Source organism: Triticum dicoccoides, chromosome 2A (genome assembly GCF_002162155.2).
Source record: "Triticum dicoccoides isolate Atlit2015 ecotype Zavitan chromosome 2A, WEW_v2.0, whole genome shotgun sequence".
NCBI lineage: Eukaryota > Viridiplantae > Streptophyta > Magnoliopsida > Poales > Poaceae > Triticum > Triticum dicoccoides.
Window position 1 is genome coordinate 355,272,782 of NC_041382.1, and position 12,586 is coordinate 355,285,367.

Consider the following 12,586-nt stretch of genomic DNA (forward strand, 5'->3'; position numbering starts at 1 on the left):
GTCAGCCTCTCTTTTCTTTTAAACGAAACGTTTTCTGAAAGCGTCTTCTGCCAAAGTACGTCTCCCCTCTGGGCTGGCGTATTCTCAAACGAAACGTCTTCTGTTTTATAAAATGAACCCTGAGAAGTTTCTGTTTCATTACAGAAAGGTCCCTGGATTAAAACCCTTATAACTTTTAAACAGGAAATAATTTTTGATTGATTCTTTTTCTGTCCTCTTTAAATTTTTGTCTAGTTTTTTATCATATTTATTTGAAAAATATTTGTAATTTCTTTTGTGCACCTCATGGTATTTACGTTAGCGCGTATGTTTCTTTATATCATAGATACCGAAGGAGGTGACGGAACCACGAACTTCACCGAGTTAGGCTCCGACTACTCTGAACCAGGCAAGCATGTTTGAACTTTTGATATGATGAGTGTCTTTGGCATGTTTGCATTAAGTAGTTTCATGGCATGTTTATGAGCATCTCGATGAATGTCATATTACATGCAAAGTTGAGGCAAGTGAGTTTCGAAAATCCATAAGTTGTTGGATATGAGTTTGCATGGCCATGTGATGCCATGAGAATGGGTAAGATGGCAGTGTTGTAGCATGCCAGTCTTATGCCAAACTATTTGACTCCAATGTCAACATGAATCAGTCCAGTTTCCATCCGTTTTCCCTTCCTGTACTACCACATGTTTTCCGCAAGGGATATGGCTTAGTAAGTTGCAAACCGCTTTCCTGGTACACACCAAATCGAGAGGCCGTGATGAGGGTTCCATGGCCCTGGATTAAAGCCAGTCATCCGGTCAGGGGGCATGGGTGTTTCCGGTTGGGACCGAGAGGGGGGCACCCCTTAGAGCGCGTGTATATAAATTTGATCCCATGCTATTCGAAATTGTGATCTCCCTGTCTCAAAGTTTTTCTTGAAAGCTGTCTAGGGTGATTCCTGGCATCGTGAGGTGGGATGGGTGTGTACTGGTTAGATGTGTTTCTGCCGAAATACCGTAAACGGAACTAGTCCTTCGTGACTACGGAAATCTGTTGGCTGTGGGTAATTTAGTACAAACTCTGCAGAGTCAAAAATCCTTTGAATCATCTTATCCATGTCCAAGTAATGTGTTCAACTTATCTTGTCAAGTGTCTGTCTCAGTGACAAAAAAAACTCCGGTGAACCGCATGAGTGTTAAGTCCGGTTAAATGTTTATTCCTGTGGATGGACTAACCCGTTTATTATTGTGTGTTGAATATTTCTTATGAGTATTATATCTTTGTGAATTTATCATATATGAATAAGGAAATTTAAGCCCTTTCTGTGATGTCGCTCAGACGTCCGACTGTGGCACGCTTGTTATTTACTCTCAATACAAGCCCTTTCTGTGATGTCGCTCAGACGTCCGACTGTGGCTTGCTTGTTATTTACTTTCCATATAAGCCCTTTCTGTGATGTCGCTCAGACATCCGACTGTGGCACGCTTATTATTTACTTTCGATATAAGCCCTTTCTGCGATGTCGATCAGACGTCTGACTGTGGCACGCTTGTTATTTACTTGCGATATAAGCCCTTTCTGCAATGTCATTCCAACGTCCGACTGTGGCACGCATGTCAGTTACTTTTCAATATAAGCCCTTTACGTGGTGTCGCTTAGACGCCCGACTGCGGCATGATTATTTATTTGTTCACCCTTCGAGGCGTCGCTCCAGACACCCGATCAATTTTTAGTTATTTTTTTGTTGGGATTTTGGGAAGACTACCACCCGACTCCCTTTTTATTTAGCATGTTGTGCTATTATTTACTAAATCGAATGTGCATTACTAATTACTCATGACGCATTCATGCATGCATTTGTTATATCTTTTGTCCGAACTACTTGCGAGTACTTTCAAAGTACTCACCTGGCTTGTTGATTTGGCCAGATGTTGACGAAGGCGATCTCATGGATGAAGAGTTCGATAGCGAGTCCGACGCCTAGGGGAGTCCTAGTCAGTCTCGAGTGATCCTGGATTTGGTTACTGTATTATATCCGCTTCCGCTACCCGAATAAATTCATCGAGCCTCACCTCGACGCTCGATGAGCTGCCAGTTTAGGAGTCGTGTTATCCACTCCACTGTGATATTCCACCACCACTTTTATCTCGAGTCAGTAGTATGCCACCACACCATTGTGTCATATCCGCCATTATATATAATTATTGGTGTGCTTGTAATAATTTGTTGAGCAGCCTTAGCTCGACCCTGTAATATATTATATGCTACTGGCTTACTGTATCAAGAATTTTGTCTACTGGTAAGGAGGATTTTTCCTCATACTGGACTCAAAAGATAGGATTCTCAATAAACATTTTATTGGAAAACCGGCCGTGACAAGCTTGGTACCAGAGCCAGGCTGACTGTAGGAAGCCACTAGGTGCGATCGCTAATCGGTTATTAGCATAATAGAGCTAATTCATATTTTTGCAAATGTAGTCATTTTCTGACAGTCAGCATAAATTTATGATCTGACCATTCAGAATTTTTGCCTACTTTTGTAGATGGCTGACAACAGCTGCTAGTCACAGATGTTCGCCAACGTGCCTGATGGGTTCGTCAAGCTCCTCTCCTTCATCGTTCAGGTCGCGATGGGGCCATCAATGCGCCCAGTCTTCACACTCTATCAGCACAAGGTCAACGACAGTCTGACCATGCACTAGGCCGCGGTGCAATTCAAGGGAGGGCGTGTTGAGTTACACCGCTTCCGGTACTTGGGAAGAGCCATGCCTACGGAGAAGCATGCTATGCAGATGGCAGCCCGCGAGGCGATAGCTCGTCTCAGGGATGTCCTTCCTTCGATGAAGACTCGTCGTTACCGCTACCTTCCATGCCATGTTCCATACACCTGTCACTACGCGTTCTCTTGCCCTAGAGGAGAATGAGACGAGGCTTTTGAGATGCTTATTGAGTACCTCCGGGCTCTGGAGGCAGCCTTCGACAACCTGGTGGACGACTTCGTGGCTGCCCGCATGGACTCAGTCCATGGCTGTGCCGCCAACAGGAGGGAGCTCCTGCACACCGCACCGCCACTGACTTTCGTCTCGTCCTCAGCATCTTATGCACCTACCACTCTCGCCACTGCTCGTCGCCTGCCTACCACCGAAGAGTTCAACCAAGTCATTGCGCCCACTCCTGTTCGTGTTGCTCCGCCTCTGGCGCCCGCTCCATCTACTCGGCGCAGCACTACACGTCTGGAGCCTATTAGCGAGGAGGAGGTCGAGTCCCCAGCCTCACTGCGCCTCACCCTCGGCAGCGCAAAGGAGATCCTTACCATCTCCGACTGAGTACACTTAGCCGCCATGCGATGTACCGCTTTGTACGATATGTTTATATGTACATAAGTTGTGAGGAGTAGCTTGTTTGCGCATCATGTAGGAACTGGGAGAAGTGCACTAGCCTAAATAACATGTCAGGAATATGTACGCATATCCTGAGTGATGTATTGTATAATTACTGCTTGCGTGTAAGATATGTAATGAGCAGTCCTTCTCCGTGCGCAATCAATTTGTTTTCTTGAGAAATCCTGGAGCATTTAATTTATTTCCCATCTTTGTGCATTTATTGATTTTTGCGACTCTTTTCCCTTTCTTATGAGTTTTACAAAATATATCCCCAGAGTGAAAAATGTCTCGTCCCTGGACGCGCTCCATGCCAACTCAGCCAGAGGAAAATTATGGCACACAACCAAGCAACAATTTCGCACAGGGGCAGTCAAGTCAACAGGACAGTGAAACAGCACTTTCCCAAATGTGCCGCCTTTATGAGCAAAGTCAGCAACAACACCAGGAAATGATGAACCAAGTCATCAATATGGGAAATCACCATGGACAGTATCAACAGCAATCCAAGTTATCTGAGCTACAGAAGACGCGTCCCCAAACATTTTCTCATACTGACAAACCTCTTGAGGCCGAAGATTGGCTCTGAGACATGGAAAGAAAATTAATTATTGCACAATGTTCAGACCTCGATAAAGTACTATATGCTCCGCACTATCTCACAAGAGCAGCTGCATCATGGTGGGAAAATTTCCTACACATGCACCCTAACGAAAATGATATAACCTCGGAGGAGTTCAAAGAAGGTTTTCACGGGGCGCATATTCCTAAAAGTCTTATGAAGATCAAGAAGAGAGAGTTTGATGACCTCAAACAAAGAACCATGACGGTGTCAGAATACAACGGTCAGTTTACTCTATTGTCTCGCTACGCCAACGAAGAGCGTATGACTGAAAGCAAGAAGATGGAGAAATTCCTAGACGGTCTGGCACCCGCACTTAAATGCCAGCTGGTTGTGCACACTTTTCCTGATTTCAAAACGCTAGTGGATAAGGCCATTACCTTGGAAAATGAGAGACGCAGCTTGGAGGATTTCCGCAAACGAAAAAGGGACCAGACAACTCCTGCTCGCAACCACCGAAGCAAGACGGATTTTCAGAAAGGTGGGATACACAAACCCACGACAAATGTCTCACGCCCAATCAAGAATTTCCATGCAAGGGACAAGGAGTTCACATATCGCCCAGGCGTCACTTGCTACGCTTGCGGAGAGGAAGGGCAATATGCCAAGCAGTGTCCCAAGCCAAGGAACTCGACCCCAAAGCCGAACAACAGTGGCAATAATTCAGCGCCCAAGCGAAACAATTTCATCCCCAATAACAACCACAGGAAGGGTCATCTGAACCACGTGACCAAACAGGAAGCACAGAATGCCCCGGATATCATACTTGGTACGTTTCCTGTCAACACAATACCTGCCATGGTTTTGTTTGATTCTGGAGCTTCTCACTCATTCATTTCGAAGAGTTTTGCTTTGCAAAATAATTTTTCGATGCTTCCCTTGGAAAAATCCATGATCATCAAGTCCCCTGGGATTAAGCAAGTTACTCAGAGTTACTGCCAAGGTGTGGTTATTGAGTTTGAAGGATTGAAGTTTCATGCCAACCTTATTGTTTTGGAAAATAAAGGACTGGATGTCATCCTAGGGATGGATTGGTTAACCACCAACAAAGGTTTTATTGACTGTTTCAACCGGACCGTAATTCTCACCCACCACCACGAGAAGACAATAAGAGTTTCAGCCAAAGAGATAAAAATATCCCGGCAACTGAGATTGAACAAGGTGGACGTTTCTGAATTAAGCAAGGTACCAGTAGTGTGTGAATTTCCAGACGTATTTCCCGAAGAACTACCAGGCATGCCACCAGACCAAGAGATAGAATTCAGCATTGAGCTAGCACCCGGAACCACCCCCATATACAAGAAACCATACAGAATGGCACCATCCGAGTTGGTAGAATTGAAGAAGCAAATAAAAGAATTACTGGACAAAGGATATATTCGAGCCAGCTCCTCACCTTTGGGTTCACCAATTTTATTTGCCAAGAAGAAGGATGGGACACTGAGATTGTGTATAGACTATCTTGCACTTAACATGGTCACAATAAAGAACAAATACCCGATGCCACGGATAAATGATTTATTTGATCAGCTCGCTCAGGCCAAGGTCTTCTCAAAAATTGATTTAAGGTCGGGATACCATCAATTAAAAGTACGGACAGAAGATATCCCCAAGACAGCCTTCACCTCCACATACGGACTGTATGAGTTCACAGTAATGCCATTTGGACTAACAAACGCCCCCGCATATTTTGTTCACCTCATGAACAAAATATTTATGAAGTTTATGGACAAGTTTGTTGTGGTATTCATCGACGATATTCTAATATATTCCAAGACCAGAAGAGCACACTGAACATCTCAGAGTTGTACTAGGAGAACTCAGGAAACATCAATTGTACGCCAAGTTCAGCAAGTGTGAATTTTGGCTAAGACAGGTAGGTTTTCTAGGCCACGTACTGACCCAAGAAGGTATTGCCGTAGACCCGGAAAAATTCAAGGCCGTACTTGGCTGGAAATCACCAACCAGTGTAACGGATGTACGAAGTTTCTTGGGAATGGCAGGATACTACCGACGGTTTATTGAAGGGTTCTCCACCATAGCAAAACCAATGACACAGTTACTCAAGAAGGACAAGAAGTTTGAATGGACGGAAGCTTGCGAGAAAAGTTTCCAAGAACTAAAAAGGAAATTAACGACAACACCAATATTAATTGTGCCAGACATACACAAGAACTTTGAAGTGTATTGTGACGCATCCCGAAAGGGTCTCGGATGCGTATTGATGCAAGAAGGCAAAGTAGTCGCGTATGTTTCCAGACAACTTCGCAAGCATGAAGAAAATTATCCCACTCATGACCTGGAGTTGGCAGCAGTCATTCATGCACTCAAGGAATGGAGACACTTCTTACTTGGAAATCGTTGTGAAATATACACGGACCATAAAAGCCTCAAGTATATTTTCACACAGCCAGAACTCAATTTACGGCAACGACGCTGGTTGGAATTGGTAAAAGATTATGATGTTGGTATCCACTATCATCCAGGAAAAGCAAATGTAGTGGCAGATGCTCTTAGTCGGAACCCCAGCTCGGACGACAACAGTCTGCAAGGCTTGAGACCTGAATTCCAACAAGAGTTTGCCAAACTCAACTTGATGATGGTCACGGAAGGCACCATAACAAATTTGAAAGTACAACCCAACCTTGTGGAGAGGATTAAAGAAGCTCAGCATGGACACCCCAGCATTGAAGGCATAAAAAGAAAGGTGAGTATGGGCAAGGCCTCGGAATTCGTCATAGACGATGAGGGAATATTATGGTACGGAGACAGACTCTGCGTGCCAAATATAGAGGACCTCAAACAGCAAATTCTAGCTGAAGCCCACACCGCTCCATATTCGATCCACCCTGGAGGAACCAAAATGTATAAGGACATTCAGGAAAGATTTTGGTGGCACGGTATGAAGAGGGATATAGCCACCTTCATTGCATGTTGCGATTCTTGTCAACGCATAAAAGCTGAGCATCAAAGACCAGCCGGACTACTGCAACCGAACAAGATACCTGAGTGGAAATGGGACGAAATAGGGATGGATTTCATTGTCGGACTACCTCGGTCACAACGCGGGAATGATGCCATATGGGTCATCACCGATAGATTAACCAAGGTGGCACATTTCATTCCAGTGAAGACAGCCCACACCACTTAGAAGCTTGCCAAGATTTATCTCTCCCGCATAGTCTGTCTGCATGGAGTCCCAAAGACTATAATATCCGACAGAGGCACTCAGTTTGTCTCTAGATTTTGGGAGCAGCTGCAACAATCGCTAGGAACTCAACTGGCCTTCAGTACAGCATACCATCCCCAGACTGATGGACAAACTGAACGCGTAAACCAAATTCTAGAAGACATGCTGAGAGCATGTGTCCTCACCTATGGAACCAGTTGGGAAGAAAGCTTGCCATACGCAGAGTTCGCATACAACAACAGTTACCAGACCAGCCTGCAAATGGCACCATTTGAAGCTCTGTACGGGCGGAGATGTTGTACCCCGCTAAATTGGTCAGAGACCGGAGACAGCCGTATCTTCGGCCCAGACATGCTCAAAGAAGCCGAGGAAAAGGTCAAGCTAATCAGGGACCGACTCAAGACAGCTCAAAGCCGACAGAAGAGTTATTACGATAAAAAACATCATGGAGTCAGTTTTGAAACCGGAGAGTATGTGTACCTGCGAGTATCTCCTATGAGGGGCCTGCAACGATTCAAAATTAAGGGAAAGCTAGCACCAAGATTCATCGGACCATTCTGTATAGTGGCACGAAGAGGCATGGTAGCCTACCAGCTAGAATTACCCGAAGAATTATCCGATGTCCACGACGTGTTCCACGTCTCGCAGTTGAGAAAGTGCGTAAGCAACCCAGAAAAACAAGTATCCCATGAAAACATTGACGTGCAGCCAGACCTCACCTATCGGGAACATCCAATAAAAATATTAGAGGAGTCTGAAAGGAGGACACGACAGAAAACCATCAAGTTTTTCAGAGTTCAGTGGAGCAATCACACCGAGAGTGAAGCAACTTGCGAAAGAGAGGATTTTCTTCGGACAGAGCACCCACACTTATTTGAGGATCAGCTGAAATCTCGGGGACGAGATTTTTCCTAAGGGGGTAGGTGTTGTGACACTCCAAAAAAAATTATTTAATTTTCAACAAAAACCTTGTTGGTTTTGAAGAAGGTCATTTAATCTCTTCCAAAGTTTTCTCTCTCAAAACTTTTTCCCTTGGCAAGGATTTTATTTTTTGTATCTTCTTCAACTCTGGTGTTTGATTATTAAAAACCTTTCTTCTGATTGTTCCCTTCTCAAATATATTTTTGGAATTTATTTATTTTCTTTAAAAAGGAACACTATGAGTTTTGGGGCTTCTCTTATTTTGAAACCACCCATGGTTTTACCATGTCTCTTGTGGTAAATCCTCCCAAAACCCCTCCCTCCACTTTGGGGCAATCCAAACTTTCTGTTCCAACAAGTCCAACCCATTTTTGGATTTTATTTCGTTTATTCTATTCCCCAAAACAATTCTGTCAATTATTTTAAGCCTAGATGATTTACAAAGGAAGTACCAAATTTCCTTTGAGTTTTGGTCTCAAACCAACTCCTCTGGATAGCCTTTAGCACCCCCAACCTAGATCCATCAAGATCCACTCTTCTTCTTTTCAAAATTTTCAAGTTTCAACCTCTGCAAGTTTGGACCAGATTTGTCAAATTTGGTGAAATTCATATCTCCTCTTCTCCAAAAATTCTACCAAAATTCAGGAAGCCCCCAGATGTAATGAGAGGCCACCCCACCAAAAATCAGCTCAAGGAAAATTCCCCACATGCCAAAATCATTTCGTCGAACACTTGGCCGGCACTGTTACTTTGCACTTTCAGAAAATTCAGAGTTTCAGAGAAATTCAGTGTCTTTTTTCGTCAGAGTGTTGTCACCAATCAACAGTGCGCCCTGGCGCGTTGCGCACGGCCTCTCCTCCCTGGCCAGAGCACCGCACGCCCTCTTGGACGGGTGCAGGTGTCGGTGGCGGCGAGCATCGCCGACGCCGGCAGCTTCTACAGTGGCAGAGCCACCCATGGCGACCAGCGAGAGCCCGTGCCAGCTCGCTACGCCGTCCGGCGCCGCCCATCGCTCCCTTGCCCTCCGCGTGGCCTCATGCACGCCAGCGCACCCCGCAGCACCGTCGTCGTGGCCCGGCAAGTACAGGGCACACCCTTTGCCGCCGACGGGCCCGCGCCGCCCCGTTCCGTTGAACCCACCCAAAGCACCTAACCTGAACTCGTTTAGCGCCTAAACGGAACCAGCGGAACTCCACGTTGACGCCCAACTCCCTAAACTCCCCGACCAAGCTCTCCGCCGCCGTAACCATTGCCGGAGATCTCCGTTCACGGCCACCGCCTCGGATCGCCTATAAAAAGGGGCCCCGAGCTCGCCCTCGAGCACGCACCACCACTGCACCCCACCAGGACCCCGCCAAGCCACTAGGAGGACCTCGAGGAGGTCTCCTCCCCCAACTCCGGCCGCCCCGATCCGCCTCGGCCACCAGCTCGATCCACTCCGGTGAGGCCATCCCCGCCGCCCAAACCTCGTCAGTAGTCTCCTCGAGCACCCAGTGATCTAACCCAGGCTTCAATTTGACCTCTCCAGCCCTCCCCGACGAGATCCAACTCCACCCGAGCCGCCGTCCATCGGAGCAAGGAACGCCGTCGACGTGGTGCTCGCCGACGACCACCACCACCACCCACCGACGCGGAAGGACACACTGAGCACGTAGGTACTCTCCGATCCTCCTAATTTGGCGTGGATCGCCGCCGGCGACCACCGCAGCTCTCGGGCACCGACGAGCTCTGTTTCTTCCCCGTTTGAAATTTCAAACCTGACGGGTGGGACCCCCCCCCCCGTCAGCCTCACTTTTCTTTTAAACGAAACGTTTTCTAAAAGCGTCTTCTGCCGAAGTACGTCTCCCCTCTGGGCCGGCGTATTCTCAAACGAAACGTCTTTTGTTTTATAAAATCAACCCTGAGAAGTTTCTGTTTCATTATAGAAAGGTCCCTAGATTAAAACCCTTATAACTTTTAAACAGAAAATGATTTTTGATTGATTCTTTTTCTGTCCTCTTTAAATTTTTGTCTAGTTTTTTATCATATTTATTTGAAAAATATTTGGAATTTCTTTTGTGCACCTCACGGTATTTACGTTAGCGCGTATGTTTCTTTATACCATAGATACCGAAGGAGGTGACGGAACCGCGAACTTCACCGAGTTAGGCTCCGACTAGTCTGAACCAGGCAAGAATGTTTGAACTTTTGATATGATGAGTGTCTTTGGCATGTTTGCATTAAGTAGTTTCATGGCATGTTTATGAGCATCTCGATGAATGTCATATTACATGCAAAGTTGAGGCAAGTGAGTTTCAAAAATCCATAAGTTGTTGGATATGAGTTTGCATGGCCATGTGATGCCATGAGAATGGGTGAGATGGCAGTGGTGTAGCATGCCAGTCTTATGCCAAACTATTTGACTCCAGTGTCAACATGAATCAGTCCAGTTTCCATCCGTTTTCCCTTCCTGTACTACCACATGTTTTCCGCAAGGGATATGGCTTAGTAAGTTGCAAACCGCTTTCCTGGTACACACCAAATCGAGAGGCCGTGATGAGGGTTCCATGGCCCTGGATTAAAGCCAGTCATCCGGTCAGGGGGCATGGGTGTTTCCGGTTGGGACCGAGAGGGGGGCACCCCTTAGAGCGCGCGTATATAAATTTGATCCCATGCTATTCGAAATTGTGATCTCCCTGTCTCAAAGTTTTTCTTGAACGTTGTCTAGGGTGATTCCTGGCATCGTGAGGTGGGATGGGTGTGTACTGGTTAGATGTGTTTCTGCCGAAATACCGTAAACGGAACTAGTCCTTCGTGACTACGGAAATCTGTTGACTGTGGGTAATTTAGTACAAACTCTGCAGAGTCAAAAATCCTTTGAATCATCTTATCCATGTCCAAGTAATGTGTTCAACTTATCTTGTCAAGTGTCTGTCTCAGTGACAAAAAAAACTCCGGTGAACCGCATGAGTGTTAAGTCCGGTTAAATGTTTATTCCTGTGGATGGACTAACCCGTTTATTATTGTGTGTTGAATATTTCTTATGAGTATTATATCTTTGTGAATTTATCATATATGAATAAGGAAATTTAAGCCCTTTCTGTGATGTCGCTCAGACGTCCGACTGTGGCACGCTTGTTATTTACTCTCAATACAAGCCCTTTCTGTGATGTCGCTCAGACGTCCGACTGTGGCACGCTTGTTATTTACTTTCGATATAAGCCCGTTCTGTGATGTCGCTCAGACATCCGACTGTGGCACGCTTATTATTTACTTTCGATATAAGCCCTTTCTGCGATGTCGATCAGACGTCCGACTGTGGCACGCTTGTTGTTTACTTGCGATATAAGCCCTTTCTGCAATGTCATTCCAACGTCCGACTGTGGCACGCATGTCAGTTACTTTTCAATATAAGCCCTTTACGTGGTGTCGCTTAGACGCCCGACTGCGGCATGATTATTTATTTGTTCACCCTTCGAAGCGTCGCTCCAGACACCCGATCGGTTTTTAGTTATTTTTTTTGTTGGGATTTTGGGAAGACTACCACCCGACTCCCTTTTTATTTAGCATGTTGTGCCATTATTTACTAAATCAAATGTGCATTACTAATTACTCATGACGCATTCATGCATGCATTTGTTATATCTTTTGTCCGAACTACTTGCGAGTACTTTCAAAGTACTCACCTGGCTTGTTGATTTGGCCAGATGTTGACGAAGGCGATCTCATGGATGAAGAGTTCGATAGCGAGTCCGACGCCTAGGGGAGTCCCAGTCAGTCTCGAGTGATCCTGGATTTGGTTACTGTATTATATCCGCTTCCGCTACCTGAATAAATTCGTCGAGCCTCACCTTGACGCTCGATGAGCTGCCAGTTTAGGAGTCGTGTTATCCACTCCACTGTGATATTCCACCACCACTTTTATCTCGAGTCAGTAGTATGCCACCACACCATTGTGTCATATCCGCTATTATGTATAATTCTTGGCGTGCTTGTAATAATTTATTGAGCAGCCTTAGCTCGACCATGTAGTATATTATATGCTATTGGCTTACTGTATCAAGAATTTTGTCTACCGGTAAGGAGGATTTTTCCTCATACTGGACTCAAAAGATCGGCTTCTCAATAAACATTTTATTGGAAAACTGGTCGTGACAGGTGATATCAGGATGATCAAAGGGGAGGCTTGCCTGGAAGCTCCGATGAAAGGGGAGAAGGGTCGTTGTCGAAGTAGTCGATCACAGGGACATCCACAGCGGTCTCGGGGTCTATCGGGGAGAAGAAGAAGGGGAAGGAACAATGAATATAGAGCAAACAAGAGCAATACTATGCATGAAAAGACAAAAAGCAATGCTAGGGGTGTTCTAACGCAGTACTACGCGATACCGGCAAAGGGAGGAAACATCCGGAAAAGTTTTCCCGAAGTTTGGCATTTTCGGACAAATGAAACGAAGGGGGACGGTTGCAGGTTTGCTATGCTAGGGAGTGTGGCAGACGAACAGGCTGTATATTCAGATT

The 12,586-nt window shown here is 45.6% G+C and overlaps 1 long non-coding RNA gene across 1 annotated transcript in view; it reads left to right on the top strand.

The window, feature by feature from the left end:
• LOC119359375 overlaps nucleotides 1–12,334 on the top strand; it is a 16,069-nt gene extending 3,735 nt beyond the window's left edge. The window contains exons 2-3 of the long non-coding RNA XR_005172499.1: nucleotides 145–148; nucleotides 12,266–12,334. This is a non-coding gene — a long non-coding RNA (uncharacterized LOC119359375). The remainder of the gene's footprint in view (nucleotides 1–144; nucleotides 149–12,265) is intronic.
• Nucleotides 12,335–12,586: the final 252 nt, after the last annotated feature.